The sequence below is a fragment of the Mandrillus leucophaeus genome, unplaced genomic scaffold, assembly GCF_000951045.1.
Source record: "Mandrillus leucophaeus isolate KB7577 unplaced genomic scaffold, Mleu.le_1.0 Scaffold24, whole genome shotgun sequence".
Lineage (NCBI taxonomy): Eukaryota > Metazoa > Chordata > Mammalia > Primates > Cercopithecidae > Mandrillus > Mandrillus leucophaeus.
Genome location: NW_012102476.1, coordinates 118,511 through 129,131, shown reverse-complemented (window position 1 = coordinate 129,131; position 10,621 = coordinate 118,511). Strand labels below are relative to the sequence as shown.

The 10,621-nt window shown below is 47.9% G+C and overlaps 1 long non-coding RNA gene across 1 annotated transcript; it reads right to left on the bottom strand.

The window, feature by feature from the left end:
• Positions 1-10,019: 10,019 nt before the first annotated feature.
• On the bottom strand, positions 10,020-10,462 carry LOC105541362. The gene has a single exon (XR_001006333.1). It is a non-coding gene; the product is annotated as an uncharacterized LOC105541362 (long non-coding RNA).
• Between the last annotated feature and the right edge of the window lie 159 nt (positions 10,463-10,621).

Here is a 10,621-nt window from a genome sequence, read left to right as displayed (position 1 = left end):
GCTTCCAGGACACACAAAAATTAGGTAGTTGGGAAAGAGAACTCAGCTCCAGCTGCTGTTGTGGGGGGACATGGGAAGGGAGTCTCCGGATCTCAGTCAGCTGGCAGTTTGGATCCTAAGTGAAATGTCTTATGAGCTGATGCATTTGGACTTCTGGCCCAGGCTTTAAGCAACTTGAGGGCAGAAATACTGTCTAATTCTTATTTGGTCCTTGCCATCTGGCACACAGGGCACAGGGTTATACACCCAGTGAATGTTGAATGAGTGAAGGAGCTGAATTCCTTCCTTTTTTTTCAAGTTCTCATTTCTTCACTCAACAAACATTCATTGACCTTCACTTTGTGCCAGGCCCTAAGCTAGAGGCTGGGGGTTGGGGAAGGGACAGAAAAACAAGTTAACAACCTGAGCTACGAACTGCCCCTGTGGAGATTCATGCCAGTCTGGGATCCATTGTAACAATGGCTGCCACTGGTTGCAGGCCTACTATGTGCACCGAGCCAAGCATTTTACACAAACGATCTTGTTTACTCCTCACAACCCTAGGAGATACTAGTATCATCCCCATTTTACAGATGATGACACTGAGGCTTAGAAAGGTTGATTAAGACACACATTCCAAGGCATACAGCAAGTGTGTAGCAGATCCAAGATTGTGCCCAGGGATTCTGAACCCAAAGTCTATTCTATTTGACCTCTGTGAATTCCAGGATTAGAATGAGACTATACTTTGCTCATGTGGTTAATGTCGTTAACGTGATATGTATGTGAAAGATTTTCACCAGAAAGAAAGAGATTCTAAACTTGGGCACAGTGACTCATGCCTGTAATCCCAGCTACTTGGGCAGGAGGATTGCTTGAAGCCAGAAGTTCAAGACCAGCCTGGGAAGCATAGGGACACCCTGTCTCTACAAAAAATAAAAACAAATTAGCTGTGAATGGTGGTGCATTCCTGAAGTCCCAACCACTCTAGAGGCTGAGGTGGGAGGATCGCTTGAGCACCAGAGTTCGAGGCTGCACTGAGCTATAATTGCACCACTACACTCCAGCCTGGGTGACAGAGTGAGACCCTGTCTCTATTAAAAAAAAGAAAGAAGGCTGGGCATGATGGCTTATGCCTATAATCCCAGCACTTTGGGATTATAGGTGGATGGATTGCAATTGAGGTGGATGGATTGCTTGAGTCCAGTAGTCCGAGACCAGCCTGGGCAACATGATGAAACTCGGTCTCTACAAAAAGTACAAAAATTAGCTGAGAGTGGTAGTGCACACCTGTAGTCCCAGCTACTTGGGAGGCTGGGGTGGGAGGATCACTTCAGCCTGGGAGGTAGAGGTTGCAGTGAGCTGTGATTGTGCTACTGTACTCCAGCCTGGGTGACAGAGTGAGACCCTGATAAGAAAGAAGGAAGGAAGGAAAGAAAGAAAGAAAGACAGAAAGAAAGAAGAAGGAAAGAAGGAGCCAGGCATGGTGACTCGTGCCTGTAATTCCAGCACTTTGGGAGCCCGAGGCAGGCAGATCAGAAGGTCAGGAGATCGAGACCATCCTGGCTAACACAGTGTAACCCCGTCTCTACTAAAAATGCAAAAAATAAGCTGGGCATGGTGGCACACACCTGTAGTCCCAGATACTTGGGATGCCAAGGCAGGAGACTCACTTGAACCCGGGAGGTAGAGGTTGCAGTGAGCTGAGATTGTGCCACTGCACTCCTGGGTGCAGAGCAAGGCTCCGTCTCAAAAAGGAAAAAAGAAAAAGAAAGGAAGGAAGGAAAGAAAGAAGAGGAAGGAAGGAAGGGAGAAAGAAAGGAAGGAAGGAAGGAAGGGAGGGAGGGAGGGAGAGAGATTCTGGGCAGGTTTCCACAAACCGCAACTGACAATCCATTAAGAGCAGGTGGCCCTAGGGACTTCTAGTGAGCCCAAGTGCTAAGTCTGTCAACGGTCATTTTATGATCTTCGGAAGTCATCAAGTTGCTAAACTTAGAGTGTGTATGTATGTGTGTGATAATTCCAACTTCCATTGGCTCTCATTTGACCATCTTTTATGTTTTAAGAACTAGCATTACAATCAAGGTTTGACTAGTCTCTATTGAATAGCCTTTGCAATGCTCAGATTCAACTCATTCATTCAAAGGTGTTTATTGAGCATCTACTGTATGCAAGGCATGGTTCCAGATGCTTGGGATACAATGATACAGTGATGTCCCTACTGTGAAAAGCTATAATTCTGTGTTTTAGGGATACAGCAGTGAGCGAAAGAGGCACAGTCCCTGCCCTTGTAGAGTTAAAGGCTCATTAGAGAGGCAGGTTTTAATCAAAGAATCACACCAATAAGTGTAAAGTTATAACTATAATTAAGTGCTATGGGAGAGAGGGGTGTGATACTCTGAGAATTTATTCAGGGGGATTGGATCTATTTGGGGGATAGGGAAACTTTCCCCAGGGAAGGGACATGGGAGTTGAGGTCTGAGTCTGAGAGACATGAGAGTTGAGGTGAGGAAGAGTAGGAAGTAACCCGGTGAAGAGGGCAGAGCATATTCTAGCTAGGGGAACTGCTGGTGCAAATGCTCTGGGGTGAGTGGGTCTGAGGAGATGATGAAACCACAGAGAGTGGGAGGAATGTAGTTTGTAATGAGGCCAGAATGGTCATTGTTTTAGGTTATTTTGTGATGCAATAACAGAAAACCTGAGGCTGATAAAGAAAAGTGATTAATTTAGCTCATGATTCTGCAGGCTGGGGAGTTCAAGGGCATGACCCTGGCTTCTGGTGAGGGCTTTTGTGCTGCCTCACAATATGGTAGAGGAGGTCAAAGGGGAAGTAGACACGTGTGAAGAGACAAAGCCCAAGTGGCATCCTGGCTTTATAATAACCTACTCTTGAGGGAACTAATCCAGTCCCACAGGAATTAATCCAGTCTTGCCAGAGCAAGAAGTCACTTACTACCAGAGAGCAGCACCAAGCCATTAATGAAGAATCTGCCCCCATGACCCAAACACCTCCCATCTGGACCCACTTCTTAACATTGCCACACAGGGGAACAAATTTCAACATGAGCTTGGGTGGGAACAAACAAACTATATCCAAATCATAGCAGTTGGCCAGGTGCGGTGGCTCATGCCTGTAATCCCAGCACATTGGGAGGCCGAGGCTGGTGGATCACCTGAGGTCAGAAGTTCAAGACCAGCCTGGTCCACATGGTGAAACCCCATTTCTACTAAATATACAAAAATTAGCCGGGCATGGTGGCACACACCTGTAATCCCAGCTACTCGGAAGGCTGAGGCAGGAGAATTGCTTGAACCCGGGAGGCGGAGGTTGCAGTGAGACAAGATCACACCATTGTGCTCCAGCCTGGGAAACAAGAACAAAAACTTCGTCTCAAAGAAAACAAAAAAACAAAAAAACAAAAAACAGAAACAAAAACAAAAATCATAGCAGTCACCGAAGGCTGGACCCTTGGTGGTCATGGTGAGAATTTTGTTCTTTTACCCTAAGAGCAAGGGAAGGTCATCAGAGCATTATCAGTCAGCTTTGTAATAAAAATCCCAAAACACAGTGGCTTAAAGCACCCCCTCTTATTTAGCTCAGGAGCCTGTAGTTCAGCAGTTGGGGATGGGCTGGGCTCAGTTGGTAGTTCTTCTGGTCTGGGTCATGCTCAGCTGACCTTAGCTGGTTTTTGTCCATTTGTCCATGGTCAACTGGTGGGTCATTTGGGTTGCCTGGTTTATGACGACCTTGACAAGAATAGGTTGGTAATTTGGGGGTGGGCCTGGGGTCTCCCTCCACGTGGTTTTTCATCATTTAACTGGTTGGCCCAGGCTTGTTCTCAAAATGGTTGCAGAGTTTGAAGACTGTGGAAGCAGGAGCTGCAAGGTCTCTTAAAGCATAAGCTCAGAACTGTAGAGCATCACTTCTGCCACTTTCTATTAGTCAAAGCAAATCACAAGATCAGCTGAGATTCAAGGGATGAGGAAATAGACTCCTCTTCATGGGAGGGGTTGGTAAGTATTGGGACCATTTTTGCCAGCTACCCCAAAGGTTTATATGTAAAAGGGTGATTTTATTAGAGGGTGAAAACATCCCTTTAGATCCTGTGTGAGAATGAATTGGAGCAATGTTTATAGCAGATACTGTAATTGCCTCCCTTAGTATCCATTTCTTCCATTAGTTACAGAATGGCAACTTTTCTTCCTACACATTGTTTCCTAGAATAAAGACCAATTTTTCTCACCTCCCTTATAACTAGGTATAGCTGTGTTGTGTGGGACTTTTAGGATGTCTCCCTAAAAAAGGAGAGTCAAGACTTTCTTCTCCTTTTCCTCCTTGTGCTTGTCTTGAAAGCAGATGTGTTGGATGGAGCTTAGGCAGCTGTTTTATACCACGTGGAAGAGGACTTCATCCTCAGGATGGCGGAATGGAGAGTTGGAAGAAGCTGGGTTCCTGATCGTCTTGTGGAGCCATCATACTACCTTGGACTGCCTGGCCAGGGTTGCTGCTGGTGGCTCACAGCTGTCCCTTCTCTGGAGAATTGCTCTTGGCTGGATGGAAGCCATGTTACCTGGGAGGTTATGGTTCCTCCACCTAGCACATGAGGGCAAAAATGGCTGGTCTCCTTTGACTAAAGGTAGAATCAGCTCCGTGGTGTAGTTCACATCCCAGAGCTCCTGTGGAATCAGGCTGAGGCCAGGGTCCAGCCAAGACCACACCATTGCTTAACCCCTGTTCTGTCCCATCCTACTTACCTCCCTCTGCTTCTCCTGGGAACCCTCCCCCAATAACTCTCCCAAGAATCCCCACTTCAGATTCTGCTTCTAGGAGACTCAACCCCAGACACCCTCCTCCTGCTTCCCTGCCCATGATGAGACACTGAAGAAGAACCTGGCATAGCCAGCAAGTTCCTGGCTCACAATGAGCCACATTTGGCAGACTCAATCTATTTCATCCACTGGTTTTGGAGTGGGGACAAGAGGAGAGGTCAAGAACCCGAATCCAACAGAAATCAAGCACTACAGTGTGAAGAATATGAAAGCTGAACTCCTTCCCAGGTGGCGATGGAGGCCAAGAGAGCACTTGGGAAGAGGCCTCTGATTCATTAAGCATGGGAGGTCTATCGGCCAAATCCCTCTCTTTCCCGCCTGCCTGCTCCAGGCCTGTTTGAAGTCCAAGGCTGCTGTGGTCCTCTGAATGGCCAGCATTCATAACCAACTTTCTCCCCAGCCCAGTTAATAATTCAGGAGCGGGTGCCTACAGCCAACCCGTCATTCCAGCCCTCCTGCCACCCCGAATGCCAAGATAGTGGACAGGAAAGAAAAAATCGCCGCACCGGTTTGAAAAATGATCCTCATTTCAAGTGCTTCCTGGGTCCTCTGTGCTGCTATGGGAGAGAGCCAGGCTGAGATGTATCTGCTAGGTGCACAGCCAGGGGAGGATAGAGAGGCCCTGGGGCTTGCCGGCGTGCACACTGAGCATTGTTTAACCTTTGTTTTGGGGCAGTGGGCTGTAGCCACTGAAGAGCAAGCTCAGGAGGACCCAACTCTCTTCCTCTGATGCAGGTATTGATCCTTCACTCATGTGCTCACTCATTCATTCATTCGGGAATCACTGATGCTGCTGACACAGAAGTGGGCATCCAGGAAACAGTGAAGGGTGGGGGTTGGCACCACCCCTCAGGGAGGCGGACACATACACCCTCATGTACCAGGCAGTGAGAGCCACTACACTTGGCCTGAGACAGGAAATGGTTAACTGGGAGCTCTGGGTCAGGGTGTGGCCTGTTCCCTGGGTGTGCTGGGGGTCTTAAGTGTCCAAAGCAGAGAGGGAGGGTGGAGACAATAATGGCTAAGATCATGGACTCTGGGGCCAGGCTGCCTGGGTTCAAATCCTAGCCCTGCCACTTACACAGAGCCTCTCTGTGCCTCAGTTTCTCTGTATGTAAAATGGAGTTAGTAATGGGAGACTGATACAAATCATCCTCATATATGGTTAAAACAAAAACCAGGGCCAGGTGTGGTGGCTCACACCTGTAATCTCAACACTTTGGGAGGCCAAGGCAGGAAGATGGCTGGAATCCAGAGGTTTGAGACTAGCCTGGGCAACATAGGGAGACAAAATAAATAATATACAAAATTAGTCAGACGTGAAGGCATGCACCTATAGTCCTAGCTACTTGGGGAGGCTAAGGTAGGAGGATTGCCTGAGTCTGGGAGTTCGAGGTTGCAGTGAGCTGTGATCGTGCCACTGCACTCCAGCCTGAGTGACAGAGTGGGACCCTGTCTCCAAAAAAAAAAAAAGAAAAAGAAACAAACAAAAAAACCCCAAAAAACACCAGAAGTCTGACAAATACATAGTGTAGGCAACTAACGTTACAGCCAACTTTAGAAAGTGATTCGGCAGTTTCCTGTAAAGTTAAACATACTGCGCCACCCAGAATCCCCACTCCTAGGTATTTCTCCAAATGACATGAAAAATTTATGTTCCTACAAAAACCCATTCATGAATGTTTGCGGCAGCTTCATCATCTCCCCAAACTGGAAAAAACCCAAAAGCCTTCCAGCTGGAGAACAGATACACTATAGAACACCACACAGCCATGCACATAAACAATATGTGTGAGTCACAGATGCATTATGTACGCTAAGTGAAAAAAGCCAGGCTCAAGCGGCTCCATCCATACTGGATAAGTCCATGTATATGACATTCTGAGTCAGAAAACTGGTCCGTGGTTGCAGAGATGGGAGGAAGGATTATTACCAAGGGGCATGAGGGAATTTATGCGGAGTGATGGAACTGTTTGGTATTCTGACTGTGGTGGGGGATACATGACTGTATGTGTGCGTGTGTCAAGAATTATAGGCCTAGGCTGGGCGCAGTGGCTCACACCTGTAATCCCAGCACTTTGGGAGGCTGAGGCAGGTGGATCACCTGAAGTCTGGAGTTCGAGACCAGCCTGGCCAACATGGTGAGACCCCGTCTCTACTAAAAATACAAAAATAAGCTGGGTGTGGTGGCAGGCACCTGTAATCCCAGCTACTTGAGGGGCTTAGACAGGAGTATTGCTTGGACCCGGGAGGTGGAGGTTGCAGTGAGGCGAGATCGCGCCACTGCACTCCAGCCTGGACGAAAGAGTGAGACTCTGTCTCGGAAACAAACAAAAAGTCATATAACTGTACACGAAGAGATGAATCTTACTGTGTGTAAATTATGCCAGGCAGAGTAAACAGCATGTGTAAAGGGCACAGAGGTTTGAAATCAGGTTTGAGATGGTGTGTGGGAGCAAGTGGCAGGAAGTAAGGCAAGGAAAGCTTACTTGGGTCTGTTTGGGGTGGGCCTTGAATGCTGTGTCAATGCCTCTTTGGATGGTGGGAAAATGTTGGAAGTTTTTAAGCAGTTGAGGAAAATAAGCAGATACATGCTTCAGAGAGATGGCTCTGTTCTCTGTTTAGAAGCAGAAGCCAGGCCGGGCTTAGTGGCTCATGCCTGTAATCCCAGCACTTTGGGAGGCTGAAGCAGGCGGATCACCTGTTGTCAGGAGTTTGAGACCAGCCTGGCCAACATGGTGAAACCCCATCTCTACTAAAAATACAAAAATTAGCTGAGTGTGGTGGCGGGCACTTGTAATCCCAGCTACCAGCTACTCGGGAGGCTGAGGCAGGAGAATTGCTTGGACCTGGGAGGCAGAGGTTGCAATAAACCTAGATCACACCACTGCACTCCAGCCAGAACAACAGAGTGAGACTTTGTCTCAAAAAAAAAAAAAAAAAAAAAAAAAAAAAAAAAAAAAAGCAGAAGTCGTTGAGCACATGGGTCTGACCCTGCCTTTAGAAATGTTCTGATTTGAGTTATAATTTTTTTGAAAGAATTTGAATTTGTGGCCAGTATTTTAGAACCAGGAGATTTTACTCAGAATTCTGGATTTTTGACCTCTCTTTGAGAAGACATGGGCTTCCCAATTTGCCACCTCCACTCCCTCCCTCATTCTCTATTCCCTTCCTGGCCCTGCACGGGTGTCGGTTTTGACCCCCGGGATTGAAAGTGGATTCCAGGAGGAGGAGATCAAAGTCAGTGGCCTCTCTCAGTCCTGGTCTGAACACTTTCATCACTTGGGGAATTTTATTAAAGACCGATACACAGGCCAAGTTGCTGGGAGGAGGCTGTGCATTTTCACTTTGTAAATGCTCCCCTCCACCCCCGGTGACCCTGATGTACAGCCGGGGTTGAGAACCACTGTTCTAGGGGGAGGTGAAAGCAGGCTGGGGCTCAGCAGTGGAGGTGGAGAGGTGTTTAGGAATTGATGGGACATTGGGCTGAGGCAGGGGGAGGAGGACTCAAGCGTGATGTCCTGGCTTGGACAAATGCAGCATGATGGTGCCATCTGCTGAGAAGGGACAAGAAAGAGGTAGTCAGGAGAAGGTGGTCAACTTAGTTTTGGCCACGCTGTGTCTGAAGAGCTTGTGGCCTCCAGGCTGAGGGGGTCCAGTGTGCAGGTGTCAAACACCGCGGTGCCCATAACTTCACTTCTATGTGTTCTCCTTTCTCCTCTGAGATGGGGAAGCTAAAGAAGGTTCTTAGGGGAGGGAAGGGCTATGTTGGAGGGGGGAGATGAGGTGGCCAAGCTTCCCCCAGAGCCGCCTGCAGAGCACATGGGTTCCCTCGGTGTTATGGACTGAACTTTTGTGTCCCCTTAAAATTGCTATGTTGAAATCTATTCCCTCAAGGTGATGGTATGAACAGGTGGGGCCTTTGGGAGGTGAGCTGGTCATGGGGGTGGAGCCCCCATGAATGGGATTAGTGCCCTCACAAAAAAGGCCCCAGAGAGCTCTATCACCCCTTCCACCATGCGAGGGCATGGTGCAAAGATGGCTGTCTAGGAGCACAACTGGGCCCTCACCAGACACCGAATCCACTGGCAGCTTGATCTTGGACTTCCCAGCCTCCAGAACTATGAACAGTGAATTTTTGTTTGTAAGCCATCCAGTTTCTCGTATTTTGTTGTAGCCACCCTACATGACTAAGGCTTTTGGGTGGAGGTGGGAGGCCTTTCTCGACTGGGTCATGGGTGCTCAGGCCCTGCTGAGTGACTTTGTCTGGAGGAGAGCGGGGGAGAATGTTCTCAAAAGGGGTGCTTATACTTGAGAAGCAGAGACTCGCCACACCAGACATGTGGTACCCTCACACCCAGAACCAGTAACCCCTTCCTCAAACCAAAACATCTTACCTCCCAGCAGATGCAGTGGCTCTTTTTGGTTTTGGTCAGTAACTTTTTCTCCGTTATTCGCAGTGACTAGCCTTTCCACGCCTGAGTGAAGCAAGACAGAAACCACTGTGCCCATTTTACCCATAAGCAAGAAAAATGATACACTATGGAATATTATGCAGCCATAAAAAAGAATGAGCTTATGCCCTCTGCGGGGACATGGATGGAGCTGGAGGACATTATCCTTAGTAAACTAAGGCAGGAACAGAAAACCAAATACTACATGTTCTCACTTAGAAGTGGGAGCGAAATGATGAGAATACATGGACACATGGAGGGGCACAACACACACTGGGGTCTATCAGAGGTTGGGAAGTGGGAGGAGGGAGAGGATCAGGAAAAATAACTAATGGGTACTACATTTAATGCCTGGGTTATGAAATAATCTGTGTAGCAAACCCCCGTGACACACATTCACCCATGTAACAAACCTGCACATCCTGTACATGTGCCCCTGAACTTAAAAGTTAAAAAATAAAAATAAAAAAAGAAAAGAGAAAGAAATACATTACTTTAGTCACTATCAATTGCTGGGTAATTGATACACATTTCCATGTAATCCACATAACCATCCTATGTATGAAATAGGGGTTACTATCCCCATTTTCCAGATGAGGAAACTGAGGCTTTGAAAGTTTAAGTATTTGCCCAGACTGCCAGTTCAGCAGTGGCAGAGCTGGTAGCCATGCCCAGCTCTCTCCATGGTTTAGTGTGTTTGTGGCCCACCCCTCCTGTGAGCTCGGCCGGGAACGCACACACAGACCCACACGCATATGACCTCTCCAGATACCTTTTATTGTCTTTTTTGGCCCCTCAACTTTCCTTCTGGTACCTAGTGGATGTCTTCATGGCGGTCTCTGGCCTCTTTTCCTTTGTGGGCAGACTCACTTCAATGTCTGTGAGGTCAACCCAGGGAGGGGGTTTAGTGTCCCCAGTAGGAGAGGGGCAGACTTTGGCTTTTCCATCCACCGAGACGGTGCTCACAAAATGCTCCAGAGCTTCCTCATCGCAGCCGTTCCCGGCTGGGTTGGACTCTGTCACCATGAAGTGTTTCTCACGGCATTGTCCTGCCCTCGTAGTCACTGCCTCAGTCATCGGAACACAGGATGGCTCCTGGCCTCCTTTCTTGACATGAATGAGGCATCGGGAAGCCTTTGCTCCTGAGAAGATTCTGGGCTGAAGATGTCCAGAGACAGTGCTCAAATAAAAAAAAAAAAAAAAAAAAAAAAAGAAAGATGGAGAAAAGAATGGAGGAAGATTCCTGAAGCTTAGCTGGGATTACAGGTGCCCGGGAACGGGGCTCCCTTTACACCGCCCTCTAATGTTCTCGCTAGACCTACTCCCTCTGTGCTGGTGGCATCCCTGGCCGCTCCTGA